This window comes from Dermacentor albipictus, unplaced genomic scaffold (assembly GCF_038994185.2).
Source record: "Dermacentor albipictus isolate Rhodes 1998 colony unplaced genomic scaffold, USDA_Dalb.pri_finalv2 scaffold_62, whole genome shotgun sequence".
In the NCBI taxonomy this organism is placed as follows: Eukaryota; Metazoa; Arthropoda; class Arachnida; order Ixodida; family Ixodidae; genus Dermacentor; species Dermacentor albipictus.
In genome coordinates, this window is record NW_027225616.1 from 464533 (window position 1) to 486985 (window position 22453).

A 22453-nucleotide genomic window follows, 5' to 3' on the forward strand; every position below is an offset into this window, starting at 1 on the left:
ATTGTGAACAAGGCTTCCGTAGCGAAGCCGAAACGTCTTTTAGATTTTTTCATTTTTTAGCACTTCTATGTTGGTCGGTGTCCTTCGTTTTACTTCTTCAATTTTAATATGTAGTTTTCTTCTATCAGTGTGGCAATGGTGCTAAATTTAGCATTTGTTTGAATCATCCATTGCTTTAAGGACAAGCTACAAAGTAAGGGCACACTTTGAGACTTGAAACATTTCCCCATATAAAGGAAGGGCATGTTAACATCTGTACAATTAACATAAGTTGGCTGTATTGTCTGCATAGCATGTGCTTGCTTTTTTTTAATGTGGTCTCTGTGTAAAACAAAGTTGCATTTGTTTCAAATAAATAGCTGAACCATTGCTTGTGTGTTTTCCTGTGCACTCTGTGCTGATTGCGCTTTTGAAAGTGCAGTGAGCAACTGCAGACTGAAATGCGCAAGGCTTCACTTTATCATGCCAGGAAGCATTTTGGCTTGACAAAGGAGCCTTAACCCCTTCCATGCACACACTTTTTTGTATAAACACATCAAATGAAAGACAGTGACCTCTTCTCATCTATTTTAAAGCCTGGCAGTGTTAAAGACAGAGTGAAGTTGTACAAATACAATTTACTGTTAAGTATTGCTGCTAAAACCTCGTGCTTGTGCATAGTATATGCATGCAGTGCTGGCTAGGCCGTGGTAGAGCCGTGAAACAGCTTTCACCACACTGCTTGCTATAGTATTGCTGTGTTCTGCAACCTGAGGTCAAAACTATAGATCTCTAGAAGTTCAGCAGCACAATTGACAGCTATTTCCGTATGTTCGATGCACTCCTGGCCAGGGACCTTTCGTCCTGTAGGCAAAATAGATGGCTGCCTCGGACGCTGTTTTGGAAAGAGCGCAGCGTACCTAGAAAGCTTGCTCACAATGCTTCACCAGCAGGTTTTGCCAGCGAGAGTGGAGGGGGGCACAATAATTTGACTTTACATGGTGCGGCACAGTACCTTAAAGTGCTGCTGCTTCTGGCTTCATTTACTATGACCTGCTGGTGCACCTCAACATGGAGCAACCCCATTTCACTAAAATTCTGAATTCTTCTACCAACATGGTGTGGTGTGGCTATCTATGATCACTGTATAAAACCGGGGCAAACAGCATGTCTAAAAAGTACAAAGGCTGGTATAACTGTAATGAATGACCTGCAGTCATCCGAAATGTGCAAAATCGCAAGAATTGGTCAAACTCAAACACTGCAGAGTTTAAGTAGTCCTGGCACAATTTTTTTCTTATGCGTGTGTAGCTGTCATTCAGTTAACTACACTACAAAACTTCAAATTCCTTCTATGCGCAACAAATATATCCTTAACGCCAACACTTAAACATGTGCCAAAGGCAGTGTGGCCCCATAATCTGGTGACAACATTGCATGGTAGGTCACAAACAAATGATGCATGCTGCAGTTGTTCATCAGTAAGCCATGCCATTATTAGGTCATTGAAAACTGAGCATGTTGGGACCACTATGCAGCACAACATTGGTCTTTCTGTCTTGGTGCACCCTGTGAAGTGGGTGCATGGTAAAAACCTCAGGCGATTAAAGTTAAGCCGGAGTGCGCAACTATGGCATGCCTTGTAATCGTATCGTGGTTGTGACTTATAAAACACTAGTATTAAATTAATTTTATTTTAGATGTTTGAGAAGAGTCATAAGAAAATTTATTTAGTGAAGCAAGTCTTAGCACACATAAAGAATCGCTTAAAGCACATGCAGCTTTCAGTGGCATGGTGTGGTCATAAAAACTGCCATTTGGAACCAGATTATTATAAAAAAATCAGTCCAAAAGGTAAATGTCAGTGCTCCTTTACATGTAAACATGAGGGACACATCCTTAAAAGGCATCATCTAAATCCTGTGGAAGTATTTATTGGTGAATATCAAATGGCCCTACATCTAAGGAAGTTATTGTTATGATAACAGGAAGCCACAAGATTTTTGTTGTTCACTCTTCCTATAGAGACAATATAGGGCAGCAACAAAATAGTTGGGCCTAGTGAAGAATTCATACAAGATCCTTGCCAATTTGGGAGGTTCACTATGATTAGAGATAATGAAGGCCAAGCATGTTGAAATGCGTGCCCAAACCTCATCAGCATTGCATCACTTATTTCAAATTACTTTCATTTTGTCATTTTGCCAGATTAAAAGTTCTCAAAAACCTGCTTGACTGGTTTAAAGAACTTTTTGAGAACAGTTTGGTCCCATTCGAATGCAGCATTGTCAGTCTTTAGTGAACTAGACGCATCTTTACTGATATGCAATTTATGCAATTAGGTAGGTCAAAGCAGATGCTGTCAAAGTGCATGTGCAAGAGTGTTTGGAGTGGGCATTCTTGGGTTATGTTGCCAAGAAGGGAGTTTTGAGCTTAATGCACACAGCAGCTATAGCATATGAAAACCAGCACTTTACTCATTTTTTAGATACCGCAGGGCTTGCGCTGATGCTGGTCATAGCCTATTATAATTTCTACCATATATTGCCCTTGTCATGACAAGTTATTTTTATTGTCCTACAATATATTTCCTCTGTGTACAATCAACATCTCTGCCAAGGACAACAGAAACAGTATGATTGGAAACTGCAGAATTCTCCATCTGCGGAGGTGGCCGGCTGATTGCTGTATTAGATGCTTTGTGAGCTGGCATTGATGTGTAAACATCAACTCATCTGCAAGCATACAAATAGGCTTTGGGATACTTTTACCACAAGAAGAGAGACTAGAATGACTGTTGCCTGTGACATATGGCACATACCCATGACGAGGGATCGGCTAGGATTCCCCATGAATACAACATCAACTAGCTTTATGTTCCCACTAACTTGGTAGTACATAACACTGATATGTAACAAAAAATGGCTGTGGCTTAGGTAAGGTTAAGCCCAGGATGCGAAGCATACTAGCCTTTATTTTAGTTGTTGAACCACTGTTTAGCCTGGTGAACTGCTGTTGCTTGGCTATATTTGGTTCGGCTAGACGAAGAAACAACTCATGCATTACTGCTTCGCCTTCAAGAGTGGAACGCGACAGCGTTCCCGTCGACCCGCCAAGGGGTGTAAGACAATGGGCTACAGGGCAGCGACTAGGCGCCCCGCATTGGACGCGGTGAGCGTCGAGCAAAGCAGCGTTCGGCGCGGCAACGAAATGTGCGCCTGAGCAAGAGACGCACGCCTTAGAAACAGCTCGTTTCTAAGGCAACACCGCATTCACTAGAGGCGCTTTTGTACCGCTTTGAAGCATCGTACTCGTGGCTCAGTGGTAGCGTCTCCGTCCCACACTCCGGAGACCCTGGTTCGATTCCCACCCAGCCCGTCTTGCAAGAGTTGAGCCAGAGCCACTTCTCCTCTGTCGTGACGTCACGGTGTCACGTGGTTTCATGGCGACACCGCCGCGCCTGAGGAGCTGGGTTGAGCTCTCGTAATATGCTTCGCATAAAATAAACAACAAAGTAACTGAAAAACGAACAGGTCTACTACGATTGAGCCATAAGGGGAAAGATGGAAACATTTGTGTTAATTGTATGAAAAAAATGTGCCTAAGATGTCATCTTCCCAGGAGCAACAATATGATCATGCACAAACTAGCATTGCTCTTCAGGCATACCCCAGGCTGCTCACACCATTTTCTACAAGATTTGAAGCCCAACAGGCAAAAGGGGTGAATACCTTCAGCATAAAAGAAGAAAGTTATTCTATTCCATATCCTCACATGAAACACAGCAATATTGTTACAAGCCATTTTCACACATTGAAGGCATCAGCAATGTGATGAAGACAATTGAAGCACTCATGTTCTTATTTCCATTGCAATACAAACCTACACTTGGTCATATGAAGGTGCATGTGCCAAATTCAACCGTGTACTGTTATGAGGCACATGGAACAGACATTCTAAGGAAGTGAAATATTTGTAATGCAGTTACTGAATTTGTCGAGCCAGAAGGGCAATGCGCTAAATGCAAAAAAAAGAACTACCGGCCCACTATGCAATGCTTTTGCCAAACTATCCAAAACTTCAATGTGTGCAAGTCCACAATGACCAAGAAAGGAAGTAAACAAATTTCTTGAAGATGGAATGAAAAATAATGTTACGACAATTGAGAAATGAGTTCTTTGCTTTCTATTGGCACAGGGATAGACAGTCGGTGGGCACAATTTGAACTTGAACAGTGGTATTTGCCCCTGCAGTTTTGCAGGGGCAAATACCACTCATGCTTCTGAGAAGCGTCGGTTACAATGCTGAGTTGGAAGGGAAACTTTACAAATACTTCTTCGGAAGTTCAAGCATCTGACCAGTAATTAGTTGAGCATGACTAGGGGAAATATGATCAATTTCACAAATAGCACCATTCCAAAAGAACTCGCACACTGCATTGATTTCTCAGGTGACAACTATTTTTCAAAAAGCCTCTGCGCGCGTTAATACAACCTGAGGCAGCTTAAATCTAGGTCACATATCGAAAAATACAGCAGCGGGTGTAACATTTAAATTTGCTATCTCGTGAACATGAGCGAAAACTTCCATTTGAAAAGGTTTGCTCGAAAGGAAAACTCACGGCCGTAACGCTGCTGCCCATCGCCAGTTGTGTGAATAAAAAAAAATCTGCACGATCAATAGACACTTCATCGATATTTGAAGCAGATCTTTAGTGGATATCAAGAAATGTGCCCTGTATAAGAGCGAAACATCTAACCGACTGACTGACGGAAGTAAGGCTCACAGGATACGTTTTCTCTATCTGCACCGATAATGCAGCACGTATTGTGCAATTAAATCGCCCGTAATGCGCAGCAATTGCCGCACTCGATTGAAGTCACCATCGCAGCGACGCGCTATTTATTTCAGGACCACGAAAAACAAGGTATTCACCTAAGCACAGCGGCGGTTTACCTGTCGGCAAGCCCCTAACTCGCATATGACGAAAGCAAATATCACGGAGTCCAAGCCCACGATTGCTAAAGTCAAACTGCGCTCGCACGAATATCGCGCACGTTATACGCTCTCGACACGCACAAAAGCGCGCGCAGAACGTCTTGCAGCCGACACGACGGCATTGGCTAATCTACGTTCGAGAGTAGCTCTTTCAAAAAAGTAAAAACAAGCAACAATGTGACGTCACATCCTGCGAAAAAGAGCTGTCCTCCTTTCTCACCTTCTCTCAGCTCACGCATGCGCAGCAATCACGAAGCACTCGGGAGCGATGTGCAGGTCTGGATGCCTGGACCGTGAAACCATTAGCATTATGTAGAAACAATAGAACACCTCATACTAAAATGTGATGGTATCAATCCCGATGTCGATGCGGCCACAGTCACCCTTGCTGAGGCCCTAGGGTTCAGAGATAATGATAGTCATGTAAATAAATGTACGGTGGAAATTAGCAAAAGGCGATTGGAGGATTGGTGGCTCAAAAGCAGAGAGGTGACATAAGGTTAAACGGGTAGGAAGACGTATTTAAAGAAAATCGATAAATTCAATAACACACAACACAGATAAAAATAAAAGGCAAAATAAAAATTTGAGCATGGTGGCAACTGCCATCGCCCCGTTTCAAAGGGGACGCTCCTACCTTCCATCCATCCATCCATCCGCGAAGGGGGTGGACGACTTGCGCGAGCTATCCCTGCTATCCCCTCAAGTGCAGATCGTGGTGTGCACGGTGCCGGAGGTGCCTGTGCGTGACAGTCACGTACAAAGAGCCGTAATGACTGCCAATGCGGAAATATGGAAAATGAGCCGAGAGAAGGGCTTCGAGGTTGTCGAAGTAAACAGGGAAGTGAGAAGTTGTGGTGGTTTTAAACGAGATGGGATCCACTTCAATTACAGGCTAGCGCGAGAAGTGGGCTGGTGACTTGGGGGTCGCGCTGTTGCTTTTTTAGGGGGCCCGCGGGCGCTCAGGAGGTCAGAGTAGGTAGTAATGAAGAAGGTCCCCAGGGGAACATCAGAAGAGCATCGCCGTCGATAACAGAAAAAGGAGGAAAGCAAGAACTAGAGCTCGCCATGCAATAGGCTACATAAACATGCAGGGCGGCAGAAGAAAGGAAAAGTGGGCAGAGATTGAGGAGCAGTTACAGAGAGAACAAATAGGGGTGTATGCGGTTACAGAAACGCACCTTAGAGACTCAGAAGAGCCACCAGTTATTGACAATTATGTTTGTGAAGGGTGCAACAGAAATAAGTCGGAAAGAAAGGGAGGGGGAGTCGGAACGCTCATCCATCAGGGAGCCAAATGGAAAAGAGTAAATTCACAATGTCAAGAGCATCTTTGGTTATCAGGTACAATGAGTGGGAAAGAAACTTGGCTGGGCGTTACGTATTTGTGGACCGGAAAAAATTGCACAGAGAAGAATAAAGAGTTAGTGGAATGCATAAGCGCTGATATTAAGGGTTTCCGGAGTGGTGCTGAAATTGTCCTATTAGGTGACATGAATGCCCACATACAGGATTTAGATGGCTATACCGACAATAACGGGAAGTCAATGCTAGACCTTTGCGAGCAACATAACCACAGAGAGGTGGCTCGGTGGCTGTGCACAGACGCAGATCGCTAAACCATTCGCTCTTGTCATGCAGGTGTTTCAGCGCGCATTCGTGCGCCTGTTGCTTCCAGCCCTAGTGACGGCTTCCCTGGCAGCCCCGCTGCAATATCGTGCTTCGTCAGGTGAAACTGACAGGATTGCCTGTCACCCCTTCCTGATGTGCGCCCCTGGTTTTTCAACTGCACCGACCTTCAAGCCCCTGGATTTCGTCGGGAGCGGCGGATCTGCGTTTTTGATGACACCGCTACTGAAGACGATGGTGCTCGATGCAGCATGGACGAACCTGTCGTCATCGACATCAACCTTACGGTCAACTACAAAAGAGCAGGCACTACCGGTGGCGCCTTGTGGGCTCGGCGGCTGTGCACAGACGCAGATCGCTAAACAATTCGCTCTTGTCATGCAGGTTGGTAAAGCTTACAGTCTTTTTTGTAAGAAGTCTAGCAATTATTTCCTGCTTCAGCTGCCGAGCCCGCACTGCTGCCTTCTTGTCGCTCTTGAGTGCTCTGATGTAATTTGTGCCTTGTTGATGATGTCGGGCGATATCGAAAGCAACCCGGGGCCGGACTCCAACGCTTTGCTGGTTGAATTGAAGGACTTGTCTGCTGGACAGTTAAAATTAATCAGTCAGGTTCAAGACCTGAAAGTTCATTTATTGTCGACGGACAAAGCTATTGCGGATATGGGCAAACGCATGACTGACCTAGAGGCTCATTATCAAAATCTTGTCTCCCTGCGCTCTGACTTTGAAACCGTCAAAACGTCTACCGCCCAAGTGGCCACCGTGGTACACAGGCTTGAAACGCGTATTGATGACGCCGAGAACCAGTCACGACGCAATAATCTTATTTTTTATGGCCTCCCTGAATCAACTGGATCAGAGGCGTTTGCCCAGACCGAGCAACTTATCATCAAGCACTGCCACGATCATCTTAATATTAGCATCGAGCCGAAGGAAATTGAGCGCGCACATCGTCTCGGTCATCGCACAGGTACTAACCGCCACCGTCCTGTCATAGCAAAATTCACCTTCCATAAAACAAAAGAATTGATTCTTTCTAACGGCCGCAAGTTCAAAGGAACCAGCTTCAGCGTTGGAGAGGATTTCACTCGTTCCGTACAAAACGCTCGCAGGCACCTCATAACTTTCGCGAAAAGCAAATCATACCTTTCTCTTTGCGATTCAAAACACTGCATATGGGCCATAAGCGCTACGTCTACGACGAGCAAACGCAGTCTGTCAAAGAAATAATATAGCAATTTCCCCGTCATAAAAATTTCTGCTATACTGTCAAGCCCAAATCTAACATATCATTGTCTGTAACCTTTGCCAACGCACGCAGTTTCCTTCCCAAACGTGACGCTTTTTCCAACCTTGTTTTATCATCCAACAGTAATATAATGGTGATAACCGAAACGTGGCTAACAGAAGATATAACAGACACAGAAGTACTAGCCGACCTACCGGAATTTCATGTCTACCGAAAGGATCGCAAAGGCATGCGGGGGGGCGGTGTACTGATTGCTGTGCATCAGCTGTTATCGTGCTCCGTAGCCAAAAACACTTCTGATCTTGAAGTATTATGGCTAATTATTCATGCTTCCCCCCATACTATAATTCTAGGTGTTTGCTACAGGCCTCCGAATAATATTCCAGATTTCTCATTTAAACTTAACAACAGTTTGAGTGACCTTAGTAATCAACACCCGCAAGCAGAAATCCTCCTTTTTGGTGATTTTAACTTTCCTCAAATAGACTGGAGCAATGACGTCCCCATAAGTATGGGCAGTGAGCCTGCCAGAGATTTTGTGGATTTCTGCCTTAATTTTAATTTAACCCAACTTGTATCAGAACCTACACGCGTTGCACTGAGTACTTCTAGCATCTTAGATCTCATCCTAACCACTAATCCGGAAAGCTTATCATCAATAGCATATCTACCTGAAGTCAGCGACCATAAAGTAATTCACGCCACATTTTCGTTTCAGCCCGTGAAACGTCATTTAGTCAGCAAAACAATCCGCCTGTACAATAAAGGTAATTATGATGCAATTAATAGTGATCTGAGCACATTTCTTCCTACGTTCGCTAGGTTATGTTCTACGCGCTCTATTAATGAAAACTGGTCAATATTTAAAAACAAACTAGGTGATCTCGTTGATAAATTCATACCAAGAATAACATTCCGCGGAAATCGTAACAAACCATGGTTCACTAAAACGCTTAAGCGACTTGAAAACAAAAAGAAACGTCTCTTCCGCTCAGCCAAACTAAACGGACATCCCTCTGTTTGGGAGAAATATTTTGTAGCCGAGGACGATTATCTGAGGGCTATACGGAAAGCTAAATTCTCCTTTTTCCACGATGAACTGCCTAAAATGCTTACGAACAGCCCTCGTCAATTTTGGCAAATAATAAACCCTCAGGAGGCGCGCATGATCAGCTTGTTAAATGCACATGGCGAAGTGGTCAGCGACAGCGAGTGTGCTGACATTTTCAACGCAGCCTTTTTCTCTGTATTTACTAACGAGACTTCAACTCCAGATCTTCCCACATCTACTAACATAACTGCGCGTATGTCGCCAATTATATTCTCGGCAGATGGAATCACTTCGATTATTGATAACATCAAGCTTTCATCGTCAGCAGGTGTAGATGATATTAATTCCAAGCTCTTAAAGAATACTAACCATGTATCTGCTGCGTACCTAACTTTGTTGTTTTCACAGTCACTCTCTACAGGCATCTTACCATCCGACTGGAAAGTGGGCAAGGTCGTTCCAGTCTTCAAATCAGGCAACAGAGACACCCCATTAAATTATCGCCCTATATCATTAACTAGTGTCCCCTGCAAAATCGTGGAACACGTCATATACTCGCATATCATGAACTTTTTAGACTCAATCTCTTTTTTTCACCCTTCTCAGCATGGATTTCGAAAAGGCTACTCTTGCGAAACACAGCTGGCAATTTTCCTTCACGACCTGCATGTTAACCTTGACAGTAACCTTCAGACTGACGCCATATTCCTGGATTTTGCAAAAGCATTTGACACAGTTCCCCGTAAACGTTTGCTGCTAAAATTGTCTCAGTTAAATTTACACCCCGACGTACTAAAATGGATAGAAGCATTCTTGACTAACCGCTCTCAGTTTGTTTGTGTTGATAACCATTATTCTAGCAGACTCCCCGTAACATCAGGCGTCCCTCAGGGACCCGTCTTGGGACCACTTCTTTCTTTAATTTACATTAACGATCTACCAACGCATGTATCATGTAACATTCGCATGTTTGCAGATGATTGCGTAATCTACCGCAAAGTTACTAACACATCTGACCACACACTCATCCAGAACGATCTCAATAATGTACAAGAATGGTGTAATCACTGGCTGATGAACCTAAATCCTAACAAATGTAAACTCGTGTCCTTCACTCGCAGCCGTAACCCCCACACATTTACCTATTCAATTGCTGATGTTCCAATAGAATCAGTCCAATCATTCAAATACCTCGGTGTCATCCTATCTTGTGATCTGTCCTGCCGCTTGCACGCTACTAACATCATCTTAGCTGCTAATAGATCACTGGGATTTCTTAGACGACATCTGCGTCATACCCCACAACAAGTAAAAGCGTTGGCCTATAAATCATTTGTAAGATGGAAACTTGAATATGCATCTCCCATCTGGAATCCGCATCAGATTTATATCATAAATGCACTTGAGGCTGTGCAAAATCGCGCTACTAGGTTCATTCAATCTTCATATTCATACGATATCAGCATTTCATCGATGAAAGCGCAATCTGGCTTGGAAACGCTTTCTGTCCGTCGACAGGTTGCCACCCTCTCTCTCTTCCGCTCATTTTTTTTCAGCTCCCTAAATCACCCACCGTACATCGCGCCCCCTTCATACATATCTCATCGCACCGGTCATCCGCTTCAAGTTGCACGCGCACGTGCCTGGACCACCACTTTTCAAGCATCATTTTTTATTCGAGCATCAAGGAACTGGAACGGCCTTCCACACGCCATCGCAGCCATTACAAGCCCATCTGCCTTTACTGAAGCTGTTGTCACCCATATCTCAAGATGAACGCCTGTTTCTAATGTTTATTTTATTAACCACCCCTTATGTAATACCCCTCTAATGGGGTTTTTAAGGTAATAAAGTGAAGTGAAGTGAAGTGAAGTGATCGTGAATACAGGGCCTAAGTGTGAAGGACAGATGACGTGGGAAGTGGGAAACCGGCAATCGACCATTGATTACTGTCTGATGACAGAAGGAATTCATGATAAGTTGAGAGAAATGGTCATCGATGAGGAAGGGTTTAGCAGCATAGGGAGTGACCATAAACGCATCATTTTGAAAATGGGATATGTAGTTGGGAAAGAGAGCAAGGTAAGCACAATGGCCAGTCCAAATTTGAACGCTGAACAAATAGCAAATATAGTCACTAGAGTTGAAGAAGAACATGGCAAGTGGCCAAGTAAGGAGTGGGAATATGGTGAGCTTCTAAGTGTAATAACGACAGAAATACGGAAAGAGAAACAACATGTTCGTTGGAAAGGAAAAAAGAAACCGAAAAGCTGGTGGAACAAGGAGATACGAGAAGCGGTCGCCGAATGACAGAAAGCATCTCGAGAGCACAGGCAGGTAAAGAAGGCGCAGTTGCCACAGGATGCAGTAGCCAGTAAATGGGAAATATACCGGGAGAAAAAGCCTATGGTTCAAATACTTGTGCAAGCAAAATTAAAAGGTGATAGTGAACGTTGGTTGTAAGAAATACGTGAGAAAAAGAAGGCCGCACCTAGAATATTTTGGAATCACATAAAATTATTAGGCTGGAAGTCAGCAACAATACAACAACAAATCCTAGACGAAGATGAAAACAGACTGGAAGGAGAAGCGGCAATAAATTACATACGAAACGCAACAGCCGAATTCATCCAAGGCAATGACGAGGTTATACTTGTTGAAAAAAAGAGCATGAAAGAGACCCAAGGGGAAAAGCAGCTGGTGCTAACAAATTGAAACTGGACGAAAGCGGAAGAGAAAATTCCTAAGCGTACAGCCACAGGGCTAGACGAGGTTCCCATTAGGCTGATAAATGAACTAGGACCAAAAAGTAAGGAAGCTCTGGTGAAAGCAGTGGAAAGAACTTTAAAAGATAGACGAATACCAGACAGCTGGCGACAAAGTAGAATGAATTTAATTTATAAAGGTAAGGGGGAGAAAGACAGAATTCACTCGTATAGACCGTTGACGTTTAAATCGGTAATATACAGGCTAGCAATGCAGGCAATCAAATTAAAGCTTCAAGCATGGACAGAGAATAATGGCATTTTGGGAGAGCTTCAGAATGGTTTCAGAATAGGTAGGCGTTTGGATGACAACTTGTTTGTTTTTACTCAGCTAGTGTATTGAAATATCAAAAGCAGAAAGCACACCGTTGTATGTGGCGTTTTTAGACATTACAGGAGCCTACGACAACGTGGACCGCAACATATTGTGGGATATCCTGGAAGGGGAAGCCTTAGGTAACGATTGTATACAGCTTTTGAGAGAGATTTACCTAGAAAATACCGTTTGCGTTGAATTGGAAGGGATGAGAACCGCGGGTAAAGTTCAAATCAACCAGGGACTGAGCCAGGGGTGCCCTTTATCCCCGCTGCTGTTTATGATGTACATGGTGAGGATGGAGAGGGCGCTAGAAGGAAATAATGTCGGGTTTATTCGCTCATACAAACAGGCAGATACAGTAATAGAGCAGCAACTCCCAGGTTTATTTTATACGGATGACATTGTGTTGCTAGCTAACAAGCAAAGTGATTTGCAACGTCTGGCTAATATCTGTGGACAGGAAGGCAACGATTTAGGCTTGAAGTTTAGTGTTAGAAAATCAGCTGTTATGGTATTCATTGAAAACAGTGAACAGACAGTGGAGATACAGGGCCAAGAAATACCTCGGGTAACAGAATATAAATACCTCGGTATATGGATAAACGAAGGCAATGGATATATGGAAACACAGGAAAAAAACATAACAGTAAAGGGGAAGAGAAATGCAGCCGTAATGAAGCACAGAGCGCTATGGGGATACAATAGGTACGAGGTCCTCCTAGGTATGTGGAAAGGTGTAATGGTTCCAGGACTTACTTTTGGAAATGCGGTTGTTTGCTATAAATCAGGGGTACAATCAGTACTCGACGGGAACCAAAGGTCAGTGGGTCGCCTCGCATTGGGCGCTCACGGGAAGACTACAAATGAAGCTGTGCAGGGTGATATGGGCTGGACTAGTTTTGAAGTGAGGGAAGCTTGCAGTAAAATTGAGTATGAAGAACGGCTGAGGATTATGGAAGAAAGTAAATGGGCTGGGAGAGCTGGGACAGGAAAAACATTGATTCACAGTGGAGGAAAAGAACTAGGAAGCTTACCAGCAAGTATGCGGCCTGTAGGGTGGACAACACAACAACAAAGGTCAAGCGGAAAGTCAGAGAAGCTGAATTAATCTCATGGGTGGCGGCAATGGAAAAGAAACGTACCATGAGTAACTACTTAAGAGCAAAAAACGAAATCAGGAAAGAAACCATTTATGATAACTCAAAGGGAAGTTTCGAAGCGAGATCAGGATGCCTTAGAACACGCACCCATAAAGCGAGATATAAGAAGGAAGAAGAAGCATGTGCTTGCTGTGGTAAAGCTAGGGAAACTACAAAGCATGTTTTTTATTAGAATGTGAAGACGTCTACCCAGCGGTCGATTTAGGCACCACTGGCCTCCTTGAAGCCCTTTGGTTCAGACGGAGCAGTGGTAAAGCAAACATGTCCGCATTAGACATTAGTAAGAGGCGACTGGAGGATTGGTGGAAGAAAAGTAGTGAAACGACAAAAGACGGAGACGTACAAAAGCACAGTTCGCAATAGGGGATCAGAAAATTTGGGTGTGGTAGTTCATAGTGTTTTTTTTTCTTTTTTCATTGTTTAAACTAGGTAGGATATCAGGCAGCATAGTAGCAAGAGCTTGGTGGCGCAACCCACCGCCCCGTTCCAAAGGGGACGCACATAACATCCATCCATCCATTCTAGGTAGGATATCAGGCAGCATAGTAGCAAGAGCTTGGTGGCGCAACCCACCACCCCGTTCCAAAGGGGACGCTCATAACATCCATCCATCCATCCATTTTATCTTACAAACTTTCTCTTGAAATTATTGAAGCATTTTCTTTTTTATCATTGCAAAATTATCATTGCTAATTAGATATTGTACTTTTTGTTAGTAAGTTTATTGTTTCTCCGTCATTATAAACGCAAACAGCGTTCAGCATCATCGATCTTTCACGTGACCTCTGGCCTGGATTTAAAATTTTTACCGGTGTTTTCGAGTTCACGGCGCCACGGATTCATTCGTTCGTACAATCAGACTGGTTGCTTCTTTCTTTCTAAAACTAGTTTCTTGCGCTTCGATGTCTCGCGTTATTTAACTTGGGGTGAAGTTACGTGTTTGCAAGCGGACATGTAAGCCCGGCAGTTGTGTTTCGGTCGTGAGCCATTCGGAACTGGTCTGCATCGAAACGGGAGCTGGATTTTGCTGTGGCTGACAACGGCAATAACGGTGAGTCGTTTAACACCGCTGCTTCAATCGTTACATAATATCCGTCTCATTACCTTCCAGGCGGGCACAAGTTAACGAACTAGATCCTGCATTACATATGGGCAGTCAGGATCTCAGTTGCTGTTTCCTAAATAAACCTTTACTTGCGAGGCTGTCGTTTACACACACAACCAGGAAAGAAAGAGCGATATCGGAACGCGCGTCTGATTTTTCATCTTATTGTAGCCGTGGTTGTAGGTGACTGAGTAGCCTTATCAATATACATATTAAACTTTTTTTTCGAGTCCGTCGGCAACGTCTTTCGTCCACAAAACCGAATAATCCTTTGGTAAAACGAAGTGAAAGTACAGAATATAATGTATTAAACAGTTGCAAGCATGATAATTCACCCATATTTCGTACTTGGTTCCAAATGTTCTTGCTGTTCAGATTGGTTTACCGTAGGGCATTTATTTTTGCAGCAGTGAAGCGGTGCATCACGTTCGTGCAGAAAAATAATGCATCAGTTCTAATCACGGTGTAAGAATACGTTAGTATTCTTACACCGTGGTTCTAATAGCTTCATGACTTTCATGCATTTGCTTGTGGAACCAGCAGTGTGATCTCTTCTACTGTATAAATGAGCCCACAAATGTTCTCATTTCTGATCTTAATAATACATAAGCTGTTGACATGCATTGTGGTTAGGCAGACATCAATTTTATGGACAATAGCAATATTTATTTAACATGCTGCTTAAGCACCCTAGAACAGACAGTGTACATTTGCATGTGTTCTATAGTCGCAAATCATTACAACATATATGTCACACTTTTTTGCATTTCATATTGCAAAACCTTGCTTTTTCAATTTCTGATTCAGTCAAAATTTCTGTTCCAGACATGCAGTGATGAGGACGGCACCAGTATAAAGCAACACACTCCACGCACTAAACAGAAGCTGCTGCCTCCTACAACAAGGTCATTGTGTGGACGTTGGCTACTACTACAAGGTAAACAACACATGGTTCAGACATAAATATGTTTGATATATGCTGTATTGGCTTGCTGTTTGCAGCAGATATGAATGTTTGTTCGTATTTATGGTTCAGTATAATTGGTTCGAACATAAAAGAAAACACACATAAGTTTGGTTAATCTGTGCTGTATCTCATATGTCACCGTTTTGCCCCAACAGAGTCTATGTCAAGCACATCTTGGTCATCACAGGAGCTCCTATCTGCGCCAACAGGAAGGGGCTGGAGCCGAATTTGCAAGGCTTTTACACCAAGAACAAAGAAGCGCATGCAGAAGAATAGGAATGAGATATCAAGTTTGCAGAGGACTGTTTCAAGACTGAAAATAGCTTCAAGCACCATTCCACCAGCACGGACATTTGGCTGAGTCATCCAGGTAACTCAAAAAGGACTTTCTAGAAATTCTTCGTCTTCAGATGCACCTGCAACATCTGACCAAGCACGGACGACGCTGGCCAAAAGATCGGGTTCCGTCAGTTTGCCCTTAATCAGCTTCCTAGCCATGTCAATTGCGTTTGTGCCAAGTGTAATTTTTCTTCTATAAATGCAAGCTTTCTCATTGCCCAATTTTGTTAGAGATCATTCATCCTCATGCAAATATAAAGGTCAACCGATTCTTCGCTGATACTTAATACCAGTCACTGTCTAGTAGCCTAACATATCTGTAGCAGTATCTTCTAGTGTATGTTGTCATGCACAATTCCTCTCCTGAAATAGCTGATGCAGCATCGGCATGTGTCTTGCATTAACCTATGCACATGTGCTATGCACCATTTTACATTCCTTGATCTTTTTAGCCTTAAATGCTTGCAGAGCAGAGTGGCTTCTCTCTTGAATGCAAGCTTTCTCATTTTCCATATTCCTAGTCTCGTTGATGATTGCTCCTCTTCCTTGATAGCCTGGGTCTTTGTGCAAGCTACACTGAAGTGATTTATTGCAGAATCTGGTTTTGCTGCCACACTTGGTTGTGCTAACTGTGTTACGTTTCTCGGATGTGGGGGCCTGGTCAGTTGCATTGGTAAGCAGTCCCTTGAGGTAAGCATTTGCTCCTGCAGTCCGCAAAGCGGCATAGACTCCCAGTATACACACACCGTAACTGGTGCGCCCCGTTCGTTCTGGCCTGCAGCAGCCATGGGCAAATTGTGCTTGTGGCCTACCTCGGCCATGATTTGTTCAAAACGGAGACCAGCATTTGTGCTTACATGGTTCGAAGTGTATGAAGTTGATAGTCGTATGGGTGGAAAGGACCGCAAGAATGGCTGCCTGAAGGTGATGCCCACAAAAGTGACTTGTCCACATTGCGACAAAGTGGGACACAAAGTGTGAGCCACACATTAGCGGCCTCCGAAAGAAAAGAAACGTGCAGGTTGGAAAGGAGTCAATGCTGAAATGATGGGTAGTCCATGCCGCTGTGCAGGCTGTGGCAGAAGATGCCTGCGTCACCCGATTGCTTTGCACTGCAAGTTGCTCATCTTCAACAGCGACGGTCCCTGCAAACAGGTGGGACACTCTGTCCAATCTGTTTCTGCTGCTGGTTGTCGCTCGTTACTAGAGCACCACGTGCGACGAAGGAAAGCATTACGCCTGTAGGTAGGCGGCTGAATGTACCCTAAGAGACCCGTGTATGTGAATGCTCACTGTTGCCATATGGTTTGTAGCCAATGTATTGTCTGAACCTTATGTGGTGATTAATTGCTGTTTAATTTTGCTGTTATGTCACTTGGCTACGGTCGCAGTGTTATGTTTTTAGAATATTGCGGCCTGGTCGGTTGCACTGGGAAGCGGTCTCTCGAAATAAGCATTCGCTCCTGCAGCCTGCACAGCGACATATTCTCCCAATTTTCATGCACTGTGATTCGTGCTCCCCGTTCGCCCTTAACTACTGCAGCAATGGGCAAATTGTGCCTCTGGCCTTTCTCGTCCGCGATTAGGCATGAACGGAGACCAGCATACGTGCTTACATAGTCCGATGCGTATGAAGTTGGTAGCCAGATGGTTAGAAAGGCCTGCAAAAGTAGCTGATGGAGGCGATGCCCACGAAAGCGACTTGTCCGTAGTGAGACAATGCCAGACACCAAGTGTTAACCACGCATTAGCAGCCTCCGAAAGAAAAGAAACGTGCAGGTTGGAAAGGAGTGAGCGGCTAAAACCTGGGGTAGCCCATGTCGCTGTGTAGGCTGCGGCAGCAGATGCCTGCATCTCCCGATTGCTTCGCAATGCAATTTGGGCATTTTTAACGGCGACTGTCGCTGCAAACAAGTGGCACACTCTGGCCAATATGTTTCCGCTGCTGGTTGTTGCTCGTTAACCTGACCACCACGTGCGACGACGACGGTGAGCAGTTTACGAGCTCGCGTCAATGATTACATCGTATCTCGACATGCAAATTTTATTTCTGCCATTGCAAGAGAATGTACACTGCTTGTCTTCTGCCAATAAAGTCGCGCGTTTTGTTCACTCACTTGTGGCTTGTTTGTATGGGCGTCAGTAGAGGCTCTTGGCAATTAGAACGCACCAGCTACGCGGCAGCGAAGGCATTGAAGCATACCGCATAGCCTGCAGGGCAAGCACGGCGCGTACCAGAGTTTCTCACTATAACACCTAGAGCGCAATCTGGCGCCACCGTCTATGGGAGTTTCTTAAGAGGAAGCTTTAGTTCGGGCCCAACTCCGACGCGGCCTATTCAAATACATGTAAACGCAAAGACGTTTTTATGATATAACCCCTGAACCAATTTTGATGAAATTTGTTGCATTTGAAAGAGAAAGGTAAATTCTAGTGACTGTTGGAAGCGGAATTTCTATTTAGGGCTTGAATTTCCTTAAAACAATTTTCAAATATTTCACCGTTTGAAAAAAATAGAAGCACGAAGTTTACAAATTCATAGCTCTGCATCAAGAACTGATATCGCGGTTCTGTAAACGGCATCCATTAGATCATTCAAAGGGGACAAATTCATTATGTCATTTTACATCTTACGTGAATTTGTTACGTTGGTTGCAACGGTTTTGCAAAAGTTGTATTTCCCTATGATTCAATTTCTTTTATATTCATGTGTAACATATCAATTTTGTCCGCTTTAGATGTACTATTAGATGCGATTCACAGAATTGTATTGTCATTTTTAGTGGTTGAGTTACAGAGTTGTAAACTTGATAGTTTCGTTTATTCAAAGTTTTCGATTTTTGCCAATTTTTAATAAAAAATTGACAATCTAACTCGAAAATTCGAAACCAACAGTCACTAGATGTCAAGTTTGTCTTTTAAATGCAACAAACCTCGTCAAATTTAGTGCAATGGTTGCCGAGAAAAACGAATTCTCCTTTTACCTGTATTTAGATAGGAGAACTCGAGCTAAAGCTTCCTCTTAAGGGGGCACCGTGCCGTTATTAGCGGCGAGAATTAGGAGTGGCGCCCTCTCGCGAGTGACGTCACGGCCAGGACGCCGCTCGCTCCGGCTCACTCGGCTGCCGCGCGCGCTCGTTCCCTTCGTGTATGCTTGGGATACGGGTGGCTCGAGCCGTACGTATTGAAGAATACGTCGGCTTCTTTCAGCTGCCATACCTTAACCACAGTTTCTTCTTCAAAAGCGTGTGAGTCGAGAAACTTTGCGGCTTGGATATCGCAAGCTAAGTAGCGTTAAAGGGGTCTACTAGGTTTTGTAAATTTTGACTAAAAAAAGACTATCTGTAAATTCAACACGCGAAGTTGTGTATGATGCTTCGCTAAAAACTTAACATTCCTTTAGTATTTAGCTATGAGAGGCATTGTATTTTACGTGGAAGAAAAATTTGAATTGGCGTCAACACGTTATCCGATGTTAGAAAGACACTGCCCAGCGAAGATGTCATCATGATTCCTACTACTCTGGTGTGTTGTTCTATTCAAATATGGCCATTCATTATTGCGTAAAAAACAGTTAGGCGCGCATTTCTTATGAAAAAGTTTGCTGCTACTTTCATCCCCCTCTGAAACAGGCCTCCAAAAAACGAATTGCTCATGGCTGCTAACACGACGGCGCGTCATGTAGAGTATTTACATAGTTAATTCACAAACACCATAGTAGCAATCACCTGAGAGAAAAGTTTCGTTGTTAAGATCGAGAGCCACTCAATTGAAAGTGATGAAACGTTTCATAGTGGCCCTCAGTAGCCTTTATCGACAATATGGCACACCCCTGATCACGTAACGGTAGCAATCGACTGTCCGTATGGCGAGGCACGCTATGTTCGCGAAACCCATCAGTTCACTACAACTTCGAATTAAAACCATAAAGCATTTTTTTACAGCGCCAACTGGAATGGCTAAAGTATTCTCGAGCTACTACACCGCAGCTTCGATTGCCGGTATACAAAAGGGAAAAATTCAAGCACCTTCTGTTTCACCATGTCTTGATCCAGCGTTATTTAATTATACAAACGGATAACTATTCGCTTCGTCGGTAAATAAAAGAGAACCTTGCAGGCTAAATGAAGTTTGCTCCAATCCAATCGCAAACATTCATAAAGAAAGCATCACAAGCCTTGCATATACTTTCACTTGATTTCTGACCCTCCACCGGGGGAATTTCGATATCTTCAATATGTCCCATACTACTAATCATTGACGCTTCGACTTCTTTCTGGCTGCAGCTATGCGGTCCAGCAGGCATACTTCACTAAAAAAATTGGGCCGAGCAGCCTGTGTCAGTTCGCCAAACAGATTCGTCATGTATATTCCTCAAGCAGCAAGCACCAGTAAATTTCTCAAGTGAGTTTGATTTGATTTGATTTATTAATTTCCATTTACACACACACATGTACAGAGGGGTGGTAAGTGGAAGTGGATGAGGGAAAAAAGCCGCACAGACGCGGCTTGAGGTAACCTCACCCTTTTAGGTACAATATGGCTGCATTTGGGTAACGCATCAAGCGCCATGTAAATTACATTTATATAGTGGCCATAAAACATTGCAGTTATACAACATATGAAAGAACAGTGAAATATTTCCACAATAACAATGCGAAACACACTGCGGCATTGTAATAAATAAATGATATACACTTGGTAACATAGACAAAAAAAGAGGAACATAACATACATTATTAATCATTAACAAACGCGCTCTAAAGAGGTGAGTTGAACGTGTAGCCCGGAAAAAGGAATATATATTGGTACATTCCTATTTGTACTCTGTAAATAGTTGTAAGCCTTCATTAACATTACTTCAAATTTCCGCCGCTTAAAAAAAATAAACACGTGAAGAACCGCCTAATGTTGACAAGCAGTTAAAGAAGCAAGTGAGTCGTGTAGAATCTAAGCTCCAGTATTAGTTAAGTCCCCGTGCTACTGCCGAGCGTTTCTGTGAGGAAATGCAAAAATTCGATATTATACCATGAACTCCTCGTCGTGAGCAAACCTATTTTACCGGAATAAAATCAACGTAACTGCTGTAGAAGTCATATATAGCCAGCTTTGTGACATACTTGTTGCACCGCGGCAGGTATGGTATCATAACTGGATTCCTATAGGCTATGCTTTTGAGATTGTCTATCCGCGTATGAAAAACCCGCAATGGGCTGGTCTGCGTCGCTTCGGCTGGCACTGTAGTGTTGCCTTCGAGAGCTGCATTGTTGTCTAAGAAATTAGCTCTTTGAATAAATGTTCGCAAAGGAAGACGTCGTAAAAATATATTTGAGACGACCACCATACGTATACAAGCAGAGAGAACGAGGACGAACGAACGAAACCACCGCAGAAAGCGCCCGGACAACGCCCGAACTGTAGCAGACGACAGGCGCGAGTCCGTGCCCTGACGTCACGCGAGCGGCGCTCGCAGCGCCGCTCGCGTTCGTTCTCGGGGCTAATGGTGGTTAGAGGGGGAGGTGTCAGCATCGGCTGGGCTGCGCCGCGTATGGCGGTGCGGCATTTTTTCATGACAGCGACAGGTGGCGCGCTCGTCGTCTCCGAGATAAAGCCCCTTAAACTTCGTAAAGTAGTGCCACGCTTTGAAGAATGCCGCCTCCTCCTCCAGCGCTCTGGCCGAAGCCGACACCGCGTCGCTATTGGCCTAATGGCATCACGTGGCCCCTTGCGCCGGCTTCGTTTGTTTACAGTCGCGCTTCAGTGCCATCTTTGCTCGAGAAGCGGCGCTTGTTGGCGGCATTCCTTCCATTCCTATTCTGTGTTGTTTTGATCTTGTGAACGCCTTGAAGGATGTTTTCTGGCAAGCGCGACGTCGCTTCACGTCATTTTCTGTTACCATGACCTGCTGCGCGTTTGGATGCCAATATAGTTTTAGCAAAGGCAAGAATATGTTCGCGATACCGTCCGGTAAGCGCAACGGGTTAAGAAGAAAGACATGGCTTCACCGAATCGGGAGGGAGAACTTCCGACCAACTTCCTCCGCGCGACTATGTGATGTAAGTTGTGACTCTCTCAGAGTATTGTATGTGCCAGGCTTGCGTATTGTGCTGCAGGCAATAACGTAGTAGATATTGCACAGTTCACTGTGCATGTTGTCATTTGTACGCACGCTTTAACATGATTTTTACGCAACGTCTGCTTTGCTTATATGAGCACTACGTGGTCGTGTTAGTCATATTTGGTGCGCTTAATCGTTTTGAACGCCAACCGGCTTGAGTTCGCGGGCACGCGAGGTTGCGTGCGATAACGTGATTACGAAATTTTTAAGATTCAGCGCAGTCCTTTTGATAAAATTTCAATCTCGATCATGAAAGCACCTCAGGAGAGCAACTCTCTGCCTATTGTGGTTACTTACTAGCCTTTTTTAGATAGACTAGCTTTGTTTGCCACATTTGTTCGTGTTCCTCGTTGGCGGTCACCCGGTGGATTTGCGATACAGAGGCACCGATGAAAAGCATGCGTGCTCTCCCGAAACCGTGTTACGCGGTGCGTTCGTCGTGGAGCGACTGCATCATAGGTAATTGAGACGTATGTGCTAATTCGCGTAAGCTTTAAAGTGTGCGAAGCTTAAGATGCGGCGGTGGAGCACTCGCAAAGAAAACGTGCGGTCGCCCGCCCGTTCCCTGGCTGGTTTAGTCGTCGTTCGTGTTTAGTTGTTTGCTCGTTCGTTCGCACGCTCGTTTAGTCGTTTGCTCGCTCGTTAGTTCGCGCGCTCATATAGTCGCTCGCTTGCTCGTCTATGCTACCATTAGTTTCTACAGTCACTATGCCTTATTGAGACGCGCTTGCTGTAGGACTCTTAGGCTGGTGCGTTTATTTACGCAATGAGACA

The 22453-nt window shown here is 44.2% G+C and overlaps 1 pseudogene; it reads left to right on the plus strand.

Moving 5' to 3' along the window:
- Positions 1–6694: 6694 nt before the first annotated feature.
- On the plus strand, positions 6695–8626 carry LOC135909845 (uncharacterized; annotated as a pseudogene).
- The last annotated feature ends 13827 nt before the right edge of the window (positions 8627–22453 follow it).